This window comes from Natator depressus, chromosome 14, assembly GCF_965152275.1.
Source record: "Natator depressus isolate rNatDep1 chromosome 14, rNatDep2.hap1, whole genome shotgun sequence".
Classification (NCBI taxonomy): domain Eukaryota; kingdom Metazoa; phylum Chordata; order Testudines; family Cheloniidae; genus Natator; species Natator depressus.
In genome coordinates, this window is record NC_134247.1 from 39676925 (window position 1) to 39698387 (window position 21463).

At 46.8% G+C, this 21463-nt stretch overlaps 1 protein-coding gene and 1 pseudogene across 2 annotated transcripts in view; one reads left to right on the top strand and one right to left on the bottom strand.

The window, feature by feature from the left end:
• LOC141998476 (E3 ubiquitin-protein ligase TRIM39-like) overlaps positions 1 to 1913 on the bottom strand; it is a 29962-nt gene extending 28049 nt beyond the window's left edge. Inside the window, exon 1 of one of the 2 annotated variants that reach the window (XM_074971329.1) lies at positions 1252 to 1291. The gene's annotated coding sequence lies outside the window, so the exon portion shown is untranslated. Of the gene's footprint in view, positions 1 to 1251; positions 1292 to 1802 lie in introns of those variants that run through there. The other variant, XM_074971328.1, reaches the window with a different exon arrangement.
• The window catches only part of LOC141998040 (zinc finger protein RFP-like), a 338200-nt pseudogene that overhangs the window by 315781 nt on the left and 956 nt on the right, over positions 1 to 21463 (top strand).

Here is a 21463-nt window from a genome sequence, read left to right on the forward strand (position 1 = left end):
AGTACCTGGAAAGATGCTGGAACAAATATTTAGAGCACTCTCCGATGCGGTGTGGGAGACCCCAGCTCAAGTCTTTTCTCTCCCTCAGAGGGGATGTGAACCTGGATCTCTTTCATGGGTGGCAGGTATAATAGGCCAGGGGAGGCTAAGCTTCCCCAAACTGAGGCCCTGGCCCTGCCCTGAGACCCCAACCTTGCGCCATCTCTCCCTCGAAGAGGGGGCTCATCTCAGGCTGGCGGCCTGGCACTTGGGCAGGCTGGCTGGCTGCCAGGGGTCGCTTGGGCCAGCGAATGGCTTGGGTGGACCAACTGGCAGCAAGGGGTGGCTTGGGCTGGCCAGCGGCTTGGGACACGGGGGGCTCAGGCCATGGTGGGGGTGTTAGGGCTGCTCTGGTGGTGAGCAAGGGGAGCCGGGGCCTTGGACAGGGGGCAGAGTAGGGGGCTAGCCTCCCTGAATCAGGGGTTCACCCACACCCATATGTCTTCACATTGCAGGTAAGTGCTCCAATCACTGGGCTGAACGTGATGAGGCAGGCACCCCTCCTCTGGCCAGATACTGAATGGGACCAGATCTGCTGGTCTGCCTCTGAGCAGACCTGCTGAATGGGGCGCTGAAGGCAAGATAAAAGCGGAAGATGGCCTATGTTCCCCACGTTCATGGGTCATGCTAGAGATTGGGCAGGAGACAGGTGTGTGGGTGCCTAGGGTGGGAAGCACTGCACGTCTGGAGCAGGAAACACGGGCACTTTTAGGGGACCGCTACAGCATAAACTTAGGTAAGTTCCAAGTGAGTTTAGGTTTTTGTTAGTTAGCAAATTCTGAGGGAAGCAGTTCCTGACACACCGACCAGCTCCAGCGGCCTGGATCTCAGCCCCTTCCCCACTGGGCTCCAGAGCTGGAGTCCCAGCGCCTTCACCTAGACCCTCTTCATGAATCGCCTCCTGCTGTATGACCCATGGAGCAATAATACGTGAGAGGGCCGACTAGGGCCGGATCCTGCGAACTCCCCGGTGTGAACCATCATGTTGGTGGCGGGGTGCTGCTGTGACTAGAGCTGCCGGGGAAGGGGGGCGGATGCTGGGGAAGTGGCAGGGGGTGCTGGGGAGAGGAGGGCGGGATTCCAGGGGGCTGGGAGCATGAGAACCACGGAGCTATCTGGGGGACAGGGCCCGGTCTGAGCTATTTGCTCCCGCTCCTGCTTCCTGTTTTCGGAAGGAGCTGGGGCTGGGCGAGGGGAACGCCTGTGATTTACCGGAATCCAGCCCTTGGCTCCACGCCCCGGAAATCCCGCGGACTCCTCCTCTCCGGGCTGCTGATCCCAGCACAGCAGTGACAGACCCAGGAAGGGCCGGGGCCGGGCAGGAAAGTGACGCTGCACCAGCGGCCCCTCCTCGCCCCAGCTCTGCTCCCGGGGCGGGGGTCTGCGAGTCCCAGAGCTGCTGCTGACCCCCCCAGGAGCCGAGCCAGCTGCAGCCAGGCAGTTCCCGAGTCACATTCGGTCCGTTCTGACCCCCCGCCCCATTGATCCGCTGCTACTTCCCACCCCGTCCCACTCACTCACTCCGGATTTCAGCTCCCCTCCCCCCGCAGCATCCTCCCCCCTCCTCATTCTGCCTCCACCCAATGCGGGGGGGGGCTTTTTGCCGGTGTAGCGTCACAAAAAGACCCCCCCCCCCTTTTGCGGCGAGTTGCAGTTTCCACCAGGCAAACGTGACCTTCTTGGCTGCTGCTCCGGACTTGCTACCGCCTGCTCCAGAGGTTGCAAACTAGGAGGGCGGGGGTTTTGTGGTCGAAAACACTCACAGCTTCCTCCCTCCTTGCTAACGTGCGCAACTGATGGGTTTGATGATTGAGCTGTGCCGTTGCCGTGTGTGTGTGTGTGTGTGTGTGAGTCCGGGAACAGGGAGGCGAGCCTGGGGGGCTCGGCGCACGGACGTGAGTCCGGCGTGAGAGCCGAGTGGCCCGTTTGATTTTTTTCTCACTGGCTTCCTCCTTGCTTATTTGCAAGGACTTCGCTGCCCATCTACCTGCTTGTATTATTTGTATTGTACACATGGACACAAATACAGAGAATTATTTTTTTTCAAATTAAAAAAACTGTATTATTATAATCTGGTATATAAATAAAAAGAGTCTTCTTTCTGTTCCAAGATTTTTTGAACAACAAGCCTGTAAACATAATGTTGGTTTTTGGTAAAGTAGGGAACTATGCACATTTCTTGCACTTGTATTCTTTCTTCTCATCGCTCAGGTTTTCTTGATTGGTTCCTTCTGGAATGCAGGGCATATGTGCCCACCTCTTGCAAGAATCACACTGGACCTTTGATAAGTAACAATTGAGAAAATGAAATCACAGAAGTTATAATGTTACACGTAGTTTCCATTCTCTCACGCTGTTCCTTCCATATGTCAGCGTTACCTAAGACATGCCTACCAGCATGATGAAAATGTTTACTGATGTGGAATGTTTACAAGAATCCTGATCCTTAGGCAGTTTATGGCATTTGTTTTTGATACAATTCTATGTTTCTTACCACTGTACAAGCCACACTTTCCTTTTCACAATTGACAAGGTTGCAATATATGCAGTAGTCCTCCACGCTTTCTGAAAAATCAATATAGCGCAGTGAAATGCTCATTACGTTATGACCAACACTCAAAATGCAAATCTTGATTTATTAATTATTGTGAATATTTTAATCCAGCCACGGGTTTGAACGTATTTTCTTCCTTTTTTGTGAGTCATATTTTCTCAAATTTTTACTTTACTGCAGCTGTATATAAAATTAGCAATTTCATTTAACTGGTCGATCAATAGCAACCATTCACCCCATTCAAATGGTCAGGTTCTTAAAGATATTATTGATGCATAGTCACCATTGCAGAACCAAACCTGTGCGATATCCCACTTTAGTTATCTTAATACCCCTATCTGCTACATGACATAATTCCACTCTTCCTGTTATCTTCACATAGGCCTAATGAGTCCATAGTGTCAAAGTTTGACTCAGACTCACAATTTATCAGACCACTCTGTTTTATTAGCAAAGCTGCTCTGCTAATACATTTAGAAGTGAGCCTCCCGAGTGGGGCTTGTGTCTCTTAATTTATACAGCTTGCTGGAGAACAAGTTACAGAGAAGTTACAGACAAAAGAAGAAAAAGATTTTAGTCACCACCCTTCGAGATCCCTGAGACCAGTCACGTATCTTCAATTACCTGCCACCCTTAACAATCTCCTTTAACAGCTTCCAGTTAACTTAACTAATTGCCCTTCACACCTTCCATTCTGATGCCTGCTTCTTAGACGTGCTGGCTCTATCTTAATTGCTTCTCCATTCAAAAGCTAACTGTCCCTACGTGTGCTCCCTCAGATACTTTGTAACATGTTTTGGCATGCCCTCTCATATACAATGTATCCAGCATGTCCCCTTATACAATGTTATACTACCACAATAGTACATGGGAGAAAGTAATTACCTGACTCCTTCATTAGAACAATTGCAGTTTGTCTTCTAAACGCACTATTAGCCTCTTGGGTTGTTTCTACCATGCTGATGTCTTTCCGCTGCAAATACATTTCTGCAAGCTAACAACACTTCTATTTAGAAAAATCATCATGACCAGAGGTGAAAGTGGCCCGGTCCAGCATACCGGTAAGCACCGGCCATCAGTACCGGCCCATACACGGCTGACATTACAGTGCTGCTGTGGCAGTGCTTTATGCTTTAATGTCGCTACCCCCTTTAGCCTTTAGCTGCCCTGGGTTCTGGCAATTTACAAGGGCCTGGGGCTCCTGGCCCCCCAGCCCCGGACCTTCCGCCCGAGACCCCACCCCTTCTGGGAGCCACGAGCCCACCCCACACACCTTGGCAAGGACACCGGTGCAGAAACCCCAGTAATCTCTGGCATTTACTTTCACCCCGGATAATTACGCATAAATAACAAATGATAATGGCAATTTGGTATTCAATACTTTTAAGATGAGAGGTCCGCAGTTGTGGCCATCACTTTGTCTGGTATGGTTAAAAATTTTACTCTTCCAATCCGATGAGGTTTGCTAGTTAATCGTTTTATGAAGTATTTGAAATTTTTAGAGAGAACATTAGTGGACTGCCTAAATGAGCTTTTCTTTCATTTTTTTTCCCTCCGGTTTCTGGACATAGATACAAATCCATTCTAGCTCCATTTAATTAATGATTGCAATGGCTTATTGCTCATATATATACACACTTTCTTTCATATTATTGTCTGTCTCCTACACAATGTATCACCTGATTTGCAGTGCCCCATGTTGATAACAACACTTTCTCACTCATGCAACATGCTACTGTTTCGTGTCCACATTCTGTGAAATTGTTACCCAGACTCAAACCACAGAAGTTCATGCGAAGTTCATTAGTAAGCATATTCAGTACAAGTACATGCTGGGTTTCAATTTTTATTTGTAGGTAGATATTAGTCTCACTACTGTTACATTACATTCCCTGGAAAAAAAATTCACAGGAACAGTTCATGTCCACTGTAAAAGTAAGTATCTACTAAATCACCACTAATTCCTCAGGCATGTTCCTTCATATCTCGTCTCGTCACACAAGGGGTCAATTATTAACAATTCTGTTTTTTAAATCAAGGTTATCTGTAAGTGTAAATATATGTACAAATTATATTGGTAATGTGATGATTTCTACAATTTTATAATGATTTCTCAAAAATCATTCCATTAACATATTCTCATTTGTAACATCTCACTAACACACAAGAGAAAAGCATATTGTGAATTCATTGATCAATTCATTACAGACTATATTCTTCCAAGTTACATTAACAACATATCCACACAGCCCCAGGACCAGAGAAGTTCTGTCCCTGTGTCATGGCCCCAGGGCTGTACCAGGGAATGAGATCTCCTCTTGTCCCAGGGCTGTGGTGGGGGCTTGAGTGGTGTGCTTCTTTAGGGGACCAGGAGCGGGGTGCTGTGGATTCTCCTGCCCCACCCGGCACTTATGCGGCTTCTGCCAATGCTGGGGGTGAGAGCGACGTAGGCAGGCTTCCCTCATCCCACCCACCAGGCAGAAGCCAGGTCCCCCCCACCGCCGTTGACCTTGGCCCCTTGGCCTGGGCCCTTAGTCACAGTGGCTAATCTGCCACCGAGGGAGACATGATGATGAAATCAAGTGTTGCACTTAAGCTATGACCAGTTATTTGCTAAGACATTCATTAATTATAAGGCATATGCATATCAAAGACATCTAGATACAGTATGGTTCGTAATGACTTGAGTACAAGGGGGGAATTTCAGTGTATGGTTAGAGCTAGCTGTTTTGTTTTGTTTTTAAATTAGAAATGATTGCTCAGTGAATGTATAGTGATTGTTGATGGTGCTTGCAGCAAACTAGTGAACATACTTAAGAAATGAAGCAAAGTCGTAGGGTTTTTTGGTAAAATTTATACTAATTTCTCATGTACCTGCACAATGCGTTTGTTGCACCACCGGCATAGATAGCAAAGGAGATTTTCTGGAAAATTTGAATAAAACTAGAGATCCCAATCCCGGTCCCCTTGAAGGTAAGGTTAACACTCCAAGTAAATCCCAGTGTTGGGACATCAGGACCATTATTTACTGTCTGAATTTTCCAGTGTAAAGTGTCCGTATTATCTGAAAAAAAGTACTCCTTGCCTTCCAAAGAAAAGTTGAGAGCAAATCGATGCAGGTTCAGTCTGCCTGATTTATTCATTCCCTCAGGATATGTGCTACTCCTTAGATATGCCAAAACATTTGCAATGTTTTCCTCAAAAGATTTCCCTGAGAATTGTTTACAACAGAAAACAGGTATTTAAGTGGAAACAGGGAGTATCAATCCATATAAGACTCAAAGTTCAGTTAGAAGGTATGAGATGTACATTGCGGACATATAAGCAGGGTAAACTTTGAAGTATTTGTGGCTTGCAAAATATGGCTGTATTCAATCAGTGCAGATTGAATGTTAGAGATAAGGATATCACCTACAAGATTGTAGCCACGTATAGACATAGTAACTCAGGACATGAAATGTAACAGCCCAAAAATGTCATTAAAAAAAGAAAACACAAGCAGAGTTGTTTGAAGATAATGGCTTCCGAAAACAAATTAATACACACGGAAACACTCTACTTACCTGCCATTATGTGTGCAGTACAGGTCATTTTTTGCTTGGTGCAACTTTTGGGAGAAAATTGTATTCTGAAATTCTGAAGAATCTGAAATTAAGAAACCCCTATAACATTCACATATCAGTATCACCTTATTCTCAGCATTGCCTTTCACCAACCATTGTACTGTAATTTAAATAATAAATCCTAACATATGGTAACTTGATTATCTAACAAATTAGATCCCACCACCTTAATTGGTTTACACCCAGCAAAATTACTTATACATCAGCCCCCCAAAAATCAAAGAACTAGACAGAGACCATACAGATAAACAATAGAGAAATGGGGACCAAAAGACTAAACAATAAATAAATCACCATGATTACAGGCATGCAAATCATTTAAGAAATGGCGATACAGTTATTGTAAAGATTCTTGATTATTCATGCAGTTAGCCAGGAAGACCCTCAGTATTTGGGTACTTTTGCCAGATTTGCCCATTACTTGGGGTATGTTCATTTATTGTGGTTACTTGTCTGGGTGTTTCCCCCCCGATAGTTATAGTAATGTGCTGCTTGTGTATAACGCTGTTGTAAGGCACCCCCTTTCCCAGGGGCATTTTCCCTTCTTCATTACCCATCTCTCTAACCTGTTGGTTTTCTCCGGTCTTAAGCGAGCAGCCACAAGGTCTTTTTCACCCATCACTAACGATCCCCACCAACAGCTCTTTCACTACTAACAGTATTGCTGTAAAACCTTTATTTTTAAGGCACAACTCTTAACTCCTTATTGCACAGTTCGACAGGTATGCTAAGCACCATAGGCGTGCACAGCACATTTCATTAGGGTGTGCACTCAGGGAATTTTATTTATTTTTTTAAAAGGTGAACATTTATTGAATACTCAGTCATAAAGGACATTATTTTTATTCATCAAACAAACTACAGTAACTAAAACTTAACTAAACTTAATGTTTTTTTTAAATTAACGACTAAACTTTACTTAAAAAATACAAACTTAAAAAATGAGACACAAAATCCCAAATTTTTGCTGTAGTGATAACCAGGCGTATACAAAGGTACAGTCAATTTTCATGATCTTTATCTTTAACCAGATAATGCGCTAATCCAAATTGACCAAAACAGATTAAGGTTTCTTCATCTTCTTGTCCTAGAGAATGAGACGTCTCTCACCAGGTGTTATGGACTTAAATTTCTCAATCACATCATTGTAATTAACTGACAAAGCCAATTCTTGTTCAATGTACAAAATCATGAGCGGTAAGTAAGTTGAGATCTGGAGCTTGAAGAGCCTTACTCACTTTTACCACCATCTGGAGAATAGGGTGCATCATGTGAAGGGCAAAGATGAACTTGAATGAATTTAGTTCATGGATAAGGCCCCTGGCTTTTATTTTAGCGTCAGCAAGGCAAGTTGTTTCAATAATCTCTTGTAAAGCTTGTAAAATGATGGAGTAGTTTTGTTTTACAGCAGCCACTGCTTCTGCTCTGCATGCCCATCTTGTGTTTGACAGGGACTTCAAAGTCTTCAACTGGGATCCTACTTCTTGTGAAATCTTCTCCATTACTGCATGTTGCACAGGACTCCCCTCCATGAAGGCATAAAGAGTCTGAATAACATGAAAAAAATCAAAGACAGTTCTGTTTTGTTTACTTGCAGTGCATGCATCTTCTAGGACAAGGTTCAAACAATGCGCATAGCAGTGTACATAGAGTATTTCACTGTTTCTTTCTTTACATTTCATTTGAACTCCCACAGTACATCCAGACTTAGTAGACGCGCCATCAAAACAGACAGACATCACTGATGACCCGTCAATTTTACGAATGCCAAGGGCGTCATTTCACTGGTCAAAAATAGACTGAGCATCAACTGTTAATAGTCTCTGAACAGACATAAAATGTTCAACTGGTCTGTTTTTCATTGTCAAAATACCGCACCACGATGGACATCTGTTCATAGTGTCCACAGTCAGTAGCGTCGTCGGCAATTATTGGGACCATTTTTCCATTTAGTGAAGACACAATCTTTTGTCGCACAACGTTGTGCAAGGCTACAATTAAATCATTTTGGATGCGATTACTCAGATAGGTAGCGTTTTGAGGAGATTGTTGCACATGCTTTGCCATTACGGGATCATATTTTTGGAGCATATTGACAAGATTTAGAAATAATTCTTTCTCAAAACTGTCAGCTTTTTCATTGTGACCCCTGAATGGTCTCCCGCCTTTCGCCAAACACAGAAGAATGTCCATCAGTCGCCCCATTACATTTCAGTTATGGCACCATTCTTCTTCTTGTTTAGACAGATAAGCCTGCTTGCCCTCATCCAACAATACATCAATAGGTTTCCCTTCATTAAAACTTGACCATGAAGAACAGCTCAACACATGAGATTTTGACAGTTGGTGGTTTTTAAAACATTCGTTAGCCCTATGCCAGTTTCTGAATCCCTTATCACTAAAAGGAGGGGGTTAGTTTGGTTTCTGCTCCTGCACGTTAACAGGAAAACCGCAGCACTAAATGGCCAACTCAACGTGCTTTGCTTGGTATGGGAGAGGAGGGTGCTGCTATTGTGCAGGTTGCAGAAGCCGAAAGACTGTGGCTTACCATGGCTGCCTGCAAGCCGAATTCGGTTGCCCGGCACTGCGTGTGTGATCTCTAACACCAAAGCCGCAGGCCCTCAATATAAGATGCAAAATGTGACCTTGTACCAAAATCACATGTGCTATGTAATGTGAATAGTGTTGTTCACCGTGGAAGAATATAGCCATTGTTCTGTAAAATGTATCTTTTTAAATACTTCACTCCCTTTTTTTCCTCCAGCAGCTGCAAATGTTTCAAACCTCCCTCCTCCATCCCAGAGGCTATCTCAGATAAGGCAGCGAAAAAAACGCACGCGCTATGAAATGTTCTCTAAGCTCATGCAGTCGTCTGGCACTGACAGAGTTGTGTGGAGGGACACAATAGCAGAATACAGGAAAGTGGCCAATGAACGTGAGGAGAGGTGATGGCAGGAAGATCAGAGGAGGCATGAGGCAACGCTGGGGCTACTGCAGGATCAAACGGACATGCTCTGGCATCTGGTGGAGGTTCATGAAGGGCAGCAGGATCACAGACTGCCACTTCAGCCCCTGTTTAACCACCGTCCCTCCTCCCCAAGTTCCATATCCTCCTCACCCAGCCTCCCAAGAACGTGGGGGGCGGGGAGGCTCCGGGCACCCAACCAATCCACCCCAGTGGACAGCCCAAGCAACAGAAGGCTGTCATTCAAGAAGTTTTAAAGTGGCCTTTTCCTTCCCTCCTACCCTCCTCCCACACCCCACCCAGGCTACCTTGTGAGTAATCTCCCTATTTTTATAATCAATTAATACAGAATACATGTTTTTTACACTATAGTGACTTTATTTCCTTTGCAAGCAAGCTGTGATTGAAGGGGGGAGGGCAGGTGGCTTACAGGGAATTTAGAGGCAACCAAGGGGGCGGGTTTTCATCAAGGAGAAACAAACAGAAGTGTCACACAGTACCCTGGCCAGTCATGAAACTGGTTTTCAAAGCTTCTCTGATGTGCAGCGCCTCCTGCTGTGCTCTTCTAACCGCCCTGGTGTCTGTCTGCACGTATTCAGCGGCCAGGCGATTTGCATCAACCTCCCACCCTGCCATAAACGTCTCCCCCTTACTCTCACAGAGACTGTGGAGCACACAGCAAGCAGCAATAACAATGGGAATATTGGTTTCACTGAGGTCTAAGCGAGTCAGTAAACTGCGCCAGCGACCCTTTAAACATCCAAATGCACACTCTACCACCATTCTGCACTTGCTCAGCCTATAGTTGAACATCTCCTGACTACTGTCCAGGATGCCTGTGTACGGCTTCATGAGCCAGGGCTTTAAGGGGTAGTCTGGGTCCCCAAGGATAACTATAGGCATTTCAACATCCCCAACAGTTATTTTCTGGTCTGGAAAGTAAATCCCTTCGTGCAGCCGTTTAAACAGACCAGAGTTCCTGAAGATGCGAGCATCATGTACCTTTCCCGGCCATCCCAATATTGGTGAAACGTCCCTTGTGATCCACCAGTGCTTGCACCACCATTGAAAAGTACCCCTTGCGGTTTATGTACTGGCTGCCCTGGTGGTCTGGTCCCAAGATAGGGATATGCGTTCCGTATATAGCCCCACCACAGTTAGGGAATCCCATTGCAGCAAAGCCATCTAGTATGACCTGCACATTTCCCAGGGTCACTACCCTTGATATCAGTAGATCTTTGATTGCGTTGGCTACTTACATTACAGCAGCCCCCACAGTAGATTTGCCCACTCCAAACTGATTACCGACTGACCGGTAGCTGTCTGGCATTGCAAGCTTCCACAGGGCTATTGCCACTTGCTTGTGAACTGTGAGGGCTGCTCTCATCTTGGTATTCTTGCGCTTCAGGACAGGGGAAAGCAAGTCACAAAGTTCCATGAAAGTGCCCTTACGCATGCGAAAGTTTCAGAGCCACTGGGAATCATCCCAAACCTGAAACGCTATGCAGTCCCACCACTCTGTGCTTGTTTCCCAGGCCCAGAATCGGCATTCCATGGCATGAGCCTGCCCCAGTAACACCATGATCTCCAAATTGCTGGGGACCATGGTTTCAGAGAAAACTGTGTTCATGTCCTCATCACCATGCTTCCGTTGCCTCCTCACCTGGTTTTTCAGGTGCTGGTTCTGCATAAACTGCACAATAATGCGTGAAGTGTTTACAATGGTCATAACTGCTGCGGTGAGCTGAACGGGCTCTATGCTTGCTGTGCTATGGTGTCTCTTCGGGCAAACCAGGGAAAAAGGCGCAAAATGATTATCTGCTGTTGCTTTCACGGAGGGAGGGAGGGTTGACTGATGACATTTACCCATAACCACCTGCGACAAATTTTTGGCCCCATCAGGCATTTGGAGCTCAGCCCAGAATTCCAAGGGGCAGTGGGGACTGCGGGAACTGTGGGATAGCTACCCACAGTGCACCACTCGGAATGTCAACGCTTGCCACGGTACTGTGGACGCACACCACCGAATTAATGTGCTTAGTGTGGATGCATGCACTCGACTTTATACAATCTGTTCCCAAAAATCGACTTCTGTAAAATTGGAGTACTTTCATAGCACAGACATGGCCTTGGAGAGGAGGAGGTTAGCTCACATTCGCATGGAAGCAGTTTGGAATATCAAGATGAAGGTATATTACTTTGACGTGAGAGTAGCTCACATCCACAAAAAAGGAGTCTGGAAACTCAAGATGATGGAAACTTACTTCTAGATAAAGGCAGCTGACAGCATCAGACTGATATGGAAGTGGAGAAAATTTATTCACCTTCAGAGACACATGCAGAAATTGAAGTAAATGAAGTAGAAGGAAGAAAGGATGAGGAAGTGACAAACAAGTTACAGTATGGGGACCCAGCTTCATGGTCCAGTTGTGATGAGATTCCAGCATAAACGTACTTCTCCCACCCATCTGGAGTATTTCAGAGAACCTGTCAGTCAGGAGGGTGGGAATATTTTCTGCTAAGTCTGCCTCACCCAATGCTGGGAAGGATCTGATACAGCTGTCTCCTGACTGAGCAATAATTAAGAAAGGCCATTAGGAGGCAAAGACGCCTTGATAAAGGTCCCAAGCCCAGCATGGAGATGAGGTTTCCCACTGGGATTCTGAACTCCAGTGTTGCTCCATGAGAAGTGTAACTCTGATCCCGGCCTGCACTAGAGGAGATCACTGTGCTAAACACTGTGTAGACCCTGAGGACTTTGAGTGCACACACAAAAGGGCTCCAGGCAGCACAGGCACATGCCAAATACAATGGGGATTAGACTGTGTTGGAGCAAAACTAACCCCCGGGCGGACTTGACCAGTGTCAGGCTGAAGAACCAGCCAAAGAGGTTCCATTAGTCCTTATGCTGCTCTCCCACAGTGCGTCATTTTGAAATCTCTAGAGCCCACTGCTTCTGCAAGCTTTGCTGGGAGCTGGGGAACAGCTACCAAGGCAGCATGAGCACTGGAAGGGTTCAGGACAGCACTAGGGCAAACACCAAACTTTCTTGTCAAAAATCAACACGTCTAATAGGGTTTGGCCCTCATGGTCAGACCAGTTCTGTCCAAGCAGTCCAGTCTGCAGGGGTTCAGGGCTGAAATTCAATGGGAGTTGGGCTCCTTTGAGAATCCCAGCCCATATTTCAAGCCCTGGTGGCTTCTGGAATTTGTATCACTTTGTTTGTTAAACCTTCTTAAAAACAGGATATTTCACATAGGGAATGAAAAATCCAATGATCTGACCTCAGTCTCATGTTGGTGTCAATCAATGGAGAAACAAGATCAAACAATTTCAAGGAGTCTGAAAATAAAACACTCCCAGTGTCCAGTAATATGACTCCACTTCCTTGGTATCTCTGATATCATAAACCAACTGGGTTCTCCAGTCATTGGTAAAGTGTTTGTTTGTTTGTGCTGGAAAAGCTCCCCACCCACACACACTCTCACTCCTAGAACTAAAAATAACACCCCTCAAATAATTTGCTGTTTCTTCAGGAAAAGATTCAGGCCTATTTGCAGACTCTGAGAGAAGAGAGAGAAAAACGCTGCTAGGATGTAAAGTGAGCATAGAGACAAGAAGCCAGGAATATCTGCTAGATGCCCGTCATTATGAACCTACATTGGTAACGAGCCGGATGGAGGGGCGTTCTGAATCAGAGCAATAAGGAGAGGCCGGGGAAATCTAGAGGGCCAATTATGTTTTACCTCTATCACTTGGGGTTAAAGCAGAAATTCATTAAGTGGGGAATAATCACAAGGAAATCAAAATTAGTTGTTTTAGCAGGAATTACTGCTTGGGCCTACACCATAAACCAGTGTTTTTCAACCTCTTTTCATTTGCGGACCCCGTTGGAAATCTATTGTCTGTGTGTATAGTTGAATTCTGTTCACTCAGTTTTCAGTCTAGGTCTTTTGCAGACCCCTTAGACACAGGGCCGTCCCTACAGATTATGGTGCCCTACGCAGCCCGCCTGTGGGGGGGGCCTCTGAAGGGGGAGGCATCCCAGGCCTGTGCAGGGGGTGGGGGGCGTCCCAGGCCTCAGCGGGGGGGCTGCACCCAAGGGCTTTGGAAGAGAGGAGCAGCCAGTGCAGGAAGGCAGCAGGGGTCAGGCCTGCCCCCACACTCACAGGGCAGCGGGGAGTAGAGCGACCCAGTCCCAGCCTCCTCTGCTCTGCTCCCCAGCTTGGGGGAAGGGGGGGAACTGCTCCCCAGCACTCGTGGCGCGGCTGGGAGCTGGTGGAGCGGAGCAGGCTGGGGCCAGGTCACTCCACTTCCCGCCGTCTGGTGAGTGCAGGGCGGGCCCGATCCCGACCCCTGCTGCAGTCTCCCAGGACGCATAGCTCAGGGGACGGGGTTGGGGGGGAGGGGTGAAGTGGGGGGGGAGATGGGGCGGAGCAGGGATGGGAAGAGGCGGGGCAGGGCGGAGCAGGGGCGGGGCCTGAGGGGAAGGGGTGGGAAGGTGTGGAGGCAGCTTTCCTGGGGCCTGCTGTGCGCAGCCGGCTCAGCTGTCTGGGGGTTCGGGCTGGCCACTGGAGCTGGATGTAGCACGCAGCTGCGTAGGGCACCAGGAAATTTGGGGCAATTTGGTACCCCAAATTTCCTGGTGCCCTATGCAGTGCGTAGTTTGCATATGGGTAGGGACGGCCCTGCTTAGACATAGTCCACGGACCCCCAGAGGTCCGCAGGCCACATGTTGAAAACCACTGCCATAATCTACTGTGAACTATTATTCTTATCTACTCCATATTAGCTACTATTAGCTTAATTAAACTCACTTTATAGGTAACAATTTATATTTATGAAATAACAGAATTTTGAATTAGAAAATCCAATGCACTAGAACAAATCCCCACTGACACACGTTCGCTCTGCAGTTTCACAGTTCTCAGCCCCTGTCAGCCCAGAGTTTGGAGGATGTTTAGTTATGTCTTGAGGAATCCTCTTGTGCAATCTTTGTTTACAGTTTTAAGCTCCATCTTAAATACAGCCATGTATTCCTGCGTGTGATGTCTTGGTTTCTATCCCTCCGCTCCATTCTGGCGTACAGTCCCTTTGCGCTCTGACAATTTCTCCATTCCTGTCATTCATCTTACATGCCTTAAGGTGCTGTCCAGATATTTTGTTTACACTCCGTACTATTTTCAGTACAGTTCACATCCTCCTTATTTGTTAAGTCAGCTTCTTTTAATTAGAATGTATCTTTTAGTACAGCTTATTTCCTTCACATTTCACTCTTGTGAATGATTGCTTTGTGGAGTTGGGGAATGTGGACTTTTGTCTGTTGCTTCATGATCCTGGGATACTCTGTGTGTGTGTGTGTGTGTGTGTGTCTTGTATGTGTGCACACACATCCATATAAAGGGCCTGAAAAATCCTCTCCCTAGAAAAGGACAACATGTTCCTCTACAGATTCTAAGCTTTCATTTCAATTAGTGAATTAATTTCTAGCTTTTGTGGCTGTGATAAAAATCTTCCCAATGTGAACTGAATGTATCCAATACAGAGCTCTCTGCCTAAGTCTGTTGTTTTTTGTGTCATCGTTTCATCCGTTTTTTTCTCCCCACCTGTTTCTGTTCACATGGTTCTGAGTAGAGCTGGGCAAATACCAGATCTTTTTCCCTGGCTAGATATTTAAAAAAAAAATTGGGTTGAACCAAAAGTTTTTTTGTAACATTTGCAGCAAATCATAAATTTGACTTTTTCTTGGTCAAATGAAATGTTTCATTTTGACAAAATCAAAATGTTTTGTTTCAATTTTGACTATTTCTTTAAAAAATATATAATTATATAAAAAAGAAAGAAATTTTCAACCAAAAAGTAATTTCACATTTAAAATCCTGGGGGAAAAAATTAAAAAGAAAATATTTTGATTTTTCATTTATTTCTTTTTGTAACCAAACAACTGGGTGACAGTGACAGGAATTCATGAAAAGTTTAAGTGTTGACAAAGCTGCATTTTTCCCTGGAAAAAAAATTTAGTGCAGAAAATGTCACCCAGCTCTAGTGGCTGAATCCTGATTCCTGCTGCTTTGGATCTGCATCTCCGAGGCCATCGATAATGCATTATTCAAGCCATGTCAGACATGGGAATGTCCCTTTACGAGATTCTGGGGCCAAAAGGAGAGGTATGAGAAAATCCTCTCTCTAGTAACCACATGGCATTGCACAGTGTCAGGTGACTTAAAATTTGCAAAGAAATTCTCCCTCCTGCACCTTCAGCACTCCATGAAAGGACCCCAGACTGCCTCCATGTCCCTGACCAGCCCTTGCCCTATTTATTTATTTATCAATTTTTTACAGAGAAAGACACAAACTGAGAGGCAGAAGATTGTGTCTGAATTTCAGCAACTGCGTCAGTCCCTGGAAGAACAAGAGCGACTCCTGCTGGCCCAGCTAGAAAAGCTGGACAAGGAGAATGTGAAGATACAGAATGAAAATATCACCAAACTCTCAGAGGAAATTTCCCATCTCAGTGAGCTGATCAGTGAGATGGAGGGGACGTTTCAGAAGCCAGCGAGTGAAGTCCTGCAGGTGAGACTGTTAGAAATACTCCAGATCCCACCACAGGGACAGGACAGCTCCTAAAACATGGGCACTGGAGTCCAGCAGTTGGAGATCACCGTGTAATTCAGTGTGTGCATTCCTGAAATGTGAATTATTATTATTCTTTGCAGAGCCACAGACACAATGATATTAGAGATGGAAAAGCCCCATTAGTCAGGGAATCCATGGCCCTGGAGCCAGGGCACGGCCTCTTTCATAGGTGCCGAGTCCGTGGATGCACCAGGGCTGGAGCACCCATGGAGAAAAATTAGTGGGTGCTTAGCACCCACAGGCAGCCAAGCTCCCCCTCTCCCCCCAGCACCTCTTGCCCGCCGTCAGCCCCACTGATCAATTCCCCCCCCCCCAAAAAAACCTCCCGCCTGCCACAAATCAGCTGTTTTGCAGCATGCAGGATGCTCTGGGAGAGAGGGAGAGGAGTGGGAATGGGGCATGCTTGGGGGGAGGGAGCAGAGAGGCGGGGCAGGGGAGAAGCAGTTGGAAAGAGGTGGGGTGGGGGCATGGGCTTGGCGGAAGGGATGGAGTGGGGGGGGAAGGGTGGAGTGGGGGCAAGGCCTGCAGTGGAGGGGGGGTCAAGCACCCCCTGGCTAGAGGGGAAGTCGGCACCTATGGCCTCTTTCCCCCATACTTGCAAAATCCCTTCTTTGGAATGTTGTGTGTGTGTCAGGTGGGCCTGAAATACTTTCTCTCTCTCTCCTCTAGGATGTCAGAAGCACCTTGAGCAGGTACATGTCTCTCTCACTCCCCTTACACTTCACAATGCTAGGAAAGAGCTTGGAGATGATGTTGGCACCGCATCTCGCAGGGACTATACAGCAAAATGTGTGGGGAAGGTCACATTCTGGATTCAAATCTCTCTGATCTATTTCATCCTGAGGTTCTCAACCTTTTACAGAAGACTCTGGAATTATCCATACAGTGGGGAAGACTGACCTAAAATATTTCCTAGCGATGTCACATCGCTGGGGGACTGGCTGCCTCAGAATTGTGGGGATGGAATATGGGCCTGTCACTGCTGGGGCCCTGGTTACCATTCAGCCCAGGGCAGCAGTGCTCAAGAGTCTTTCCCACCTGAGGACTGTTTGGAGACCTGTGTGGAATAAGCTGGGGAGGGGACACTTGATGTCTCAGTCTAGTTCCTAGTGGTCAGATTTCTACAACACTTTGCTTAGGAATCTCCTGTCCCTCAGAGCATGGAGGCGAAGGAGTGAATTGTCCATGGAGACTCAATTCCCCTTTTATCTCCAGAGCTGGTCTCTCCAGGCCAGAGTTGAAGAATATTAATGGGACCTTTCGGGGGAAGGCTTCACTGCCATGGCCTGTGCTGCACCTGCTCTGAGGCTGGGAGAAGTTGAGGAATTCTAACTCCAGGCCCATTAGAGCAGCAGCTCACTAGGAAGAACTTGTGAAGAGCTCATTCATATATAATGAATCAATAAATGAAATAGAATCACATGAAATTATTTCTGTCCAGGTGTGAGAAGGGGAAGTTCCAGCAGCCAGACGAGATTTCTCCTGAAGTAGAAAAGAGACTCGGTGATTTATCCCAGAAAACTCTTGCGCTATTGGAGACTATGAGGACGTTCAAAGGTACCGAGAAGGGATCTAGGAGGGGAAATTGGGGTGAGCCTCTGAGTCTGTTGGAGGAGAATGTCTCTGGTCAATTGGTTCATAATTAGATTATGCATGTATTTAATTTAATGCCACACACTTGGGGTCCAAGTCACTCGGGCTGATTAATTCAAACCTTTATTTGTACCTAAAGCATGCCTTGCCATGACAATTACTATGAAAGTAAGAAATGACAGATATACTGAAAGAAGTACTGGCCAGTTGCCTACTCCTGGGCCATAGGTGGGTTATGGAGGATTTCTCCTATGAAGCTCTGATTACCCCTTACAATGTCTGACATATTATACACATCCAAATTTTGTGTTTATTAGTTTTTTTTCCAATCAGCTTTGAGTGTTATGAATATTAAGTATCTTCTATAACTCATACAATGCACAAGCATGAACTTTTTAATTGTCAGGGCTTTTGCTGTCCAAGCTATTTCCATGTTATTATTTTTTTTCTGATTGGCTAATTACTACTAATTATGCATAGGTCTCTTCGACCCTGTTCTCTGCATAGGTTTTTTTTTTACTTTGCTAACTGCTCCTGGGCAGTACATTTTGGGTGTCTGTTGTCTTTAAGTACATTGTGTGGTCAAAAAATCTCTTTGTCCCACATAGGAACTTATGAACACATCACTTAATTACAAGACAACCTAAGGCAACATTTCCTTATGTCAAGCAAACTGCTAACCAGGCGAAAGCCAAGTCAGTCAGTATAAACGCACAGTCTTGGTCTGTCCAAACTTCTGTATAAGAAATAACCCATGTTCCAATTCTCAATACTGAGCATAACAACTACTGGAAAGCAGATAAACTGAGGAGATGTAGCAGGGGCCCAGGTGTCAAGACATCTCACATAAATACACGACTTACCAAAGGTCACAACATTCAGGCCCAAATTAAGCAAAATGGCCTAATTTGGGGCGCCTGAGTTACTCTCTCCCAACTAGAGAGCTGCAGGGCAGGTGCTCCAGAGCTGTGTAGCATCCACAGCTGCAGGTGGAGTCAGTGGGAGCTGCAGGAGCCTAAGCCCTCTGAGACTGTAAATTAAAGGTTGTTTGTTAGAGCTGGACCCAGTCCATCACTGGGCTCTTGTCTCGAATGGCAGCTAGCTGGGCCAAATGGGCCATAGGGAAGGAGAAAGCCCCTCCCCCACGGTGAGGGATCCCTCCAACACAGCAGCCTCTTGTGTCTCCTCCCCAGCAGCTGCAGGCATAAGGCGTGTTCCTGAGAGGGCTGGGAATGGGGTGGGGGTGGTGCGGGCGCATGGAAGAGGGAGGGGAGTGGAGCGGGGACAGAGGGACGTGGACAGTGTAAAGCTGGGCCTCGGACTCTCTGCACACTGGCCAAGACACACAGGGGCCACTGTCCTAGGGAGGTAGCTCTGGCTGGCTTCAGAACTTCCTCAGCCTGTGCCAAGGTCTGCACCGGCCCCTGCAGCCACTGAATAGAGGAGTCAGAAACTGCCTCCCCTCTCTCCTTTTGCCGGTACAGCGGGAAATCTAGCCCATGGAGCCAACCTTCCCCCCCCTCAGTGTCCACATGGAGGATAAGGCCCTGTCATGCTGCTCTCTGGAGAGACGCTGAGTAAACAGACCCAACAGCTCACAGTTAGAGCCAGGATTTCACAAACTCTTAATGTCAAGGGGACCAAAGTCGGTAAAGTTACTTTTATGCCAAAGTCTTTGTATGATCTGGGTCTAGGCTATGACAAAAGGCAGAAAGCGAATGAGACAAACCATCTGGACTGGTGGGAGGGAAAAGTAAATCTAATTTACAGATTGTATGTCCTGGGATGGATGTGAGGCTGCAAGTATGTTGGTTCCATTGCTGGGAGATGCCTGAATGAGAGAGGAAATAGAAGGTTTTAGATAAGTTTATATTAAATACCTGAGTCTGTCTCTGGGCCGCTGTCTGTTTCTCTGTGATGATGAAAACACAGTTCTAAGAGTTCAGAGTGGGAATGCTGTTAAAAATGTAAGCAGAGTCAGGATGAGCTCTACCCTGACATCTGGTGGTGAGTCGTGGGCTGTGGAAAAGAACTTCAGGGGCTGATCTCATTTGCATTGGCACACCCACCCTGCCTAGATGGTCACTTTGGCTGCTGTAGGAGCCCCAGTTTCTCTGTTACTGGGGCAGGAATAAACTGTTATTATCCTGATTATGTGAATCAAGGACAGTGGAACTGTACTTGGCCTTTTGTTACGATGGAGGGACTCACCATCAACTAAGCAGCACTTGCTAGGCAAGGGTCATGAGTTCCAAAACCTAGTAAAAGGAGAGAGGCTGGGGACAGATATTAATACCTGGTGGTATGGGTCCTATGGTGAGGGTCTTACATGCTAATTGCACTTCCTCCTCTCTCCACTGTAGACTATCAGAGCTAATTTTGATTCTATTAGGAATCTAGTTACAGGCAGCTGAGCTGAATTCACTTTGGGCCAGTGGTACACTAGCACTGAGGCTCCCCTACTACGAGCTGAAATCACTGAGTGTGTGTTAAGTTGTGGGGGAGCCTGAGGATATATTGCGGAGCAGTTTGTGGGACGGCTGGCAGAGCAGAGCGGCTGGTGGAGCGGAGCAGTCTGTGGGATGCCTGGAGCAGCTTATGGGAGCGGCTGGCAGAGCGGAGTGGAGCCCCATGGAGAGGTGGGGCAATCGGCTTTGGACCACATAAGGTGCCCCTTAACCCCCACCCCATCTCCACCCAGGTTGGGAGGTAAAACTCTGCAGATGAACTTTCGAACTCTGGGGCTGCACTGACCAGGGACAGAGACTTTTGGGGTGTTGGACTTTTGGGATTTTGGGTGATTTTGGGTTGCTGGACTCAAGAACCAAAGGGAAAGGACATGCCCCAATTTGCTTGGGGTGGGTTTTTTGCTCATGGGTTGTGTTATGAATCCTGTTGGTGGTGTTTCCCCAACATAATGCCACATTGTTTCTCTCTGTTATTAAAAGGCTTTGCTACACTCAGACTCTGTGCTTGCGAGAGGGGAAGTATTGCTTCTTGGAGGTGCCCAGCGGGGGTGGTATATATTTGTCCCATGGCACTGGGTGGGGGCTTGAGCCGGTTTTGCATTGTGTTATTGGATGGAACCCCTAGATACTGAACCCGGCCCTTGTTGCTGCCAACTCTGACAGGCAGAAGGGTTACATAAATATGAAAGCCTGAAATTTTCTCTTTCCTCCTTTCCCCATCCAGACACTCTGCCATCTGCACGGGAGACAAAAAGAGGTAGGCTGACTATATTTCCCAAAGGGAAAACGGGACACCACATGGGGTTAGTCTGAGCCCTCCCCGCTCCATCCCAGCAGGGCTGGTGTCGCTGCTTGCCCGAGCACTGTCTGGCCCCCATGCACTGGCATTGCTGCTAGGTCAAGCCCCGCCTTCCTCCCTTCCTGAACTCTGCCTGCCTGCCTGTGTGGGGCTGGCATCACCACTCGCCCCCCTGCATGTTCCTCTGCACCCCACTTTTGCCAAAAAAGTCGGGATGGCCAGGACAAGGCTTAAATAGGATCATTCAGACACGGTGAAATTGTGTTTAAATTATGAGACAATTCCAATGAAAACATCTTCCTGAGATTGTAGTTAAAGTTACCAACAAAACCAACCCCAGTCATGATACCCAGCCCTAAAAATAAACCCATTAAACAGTGAGGCGATCAGAAGCTGAAGTCACACAAACAATCCTGACACCAACCTTTGTACTGAATTCATGCCCACGCTGATGATCAGAAACACTCTCCCTGAAGCATCCAAACACCCTTAACTCTGACCGTGGGGTTTTCATAGACAATAACAAGACTTTTAATATAAAATTGAGAGGAATGAGTAGAGAGTTCCCTCCCTTGAGTGCTGACAGATCCCGCTCCTTCACCCCAGTGCAGGGGGTCTCCCCATCGCTGTTCTCCAACATCCTACCTTTCCTTTGGGCAGGGCTAGGCTCTCCCTTTGGAACTGCTCACTCTTTCATGGATTGGAGAGATGCTCTCCCTCTGATGCTGGTCCCTCTCCCTTCTCTCTGGGCTGGAGATGGGGCTACCCCACCCAATGCCACCTCCT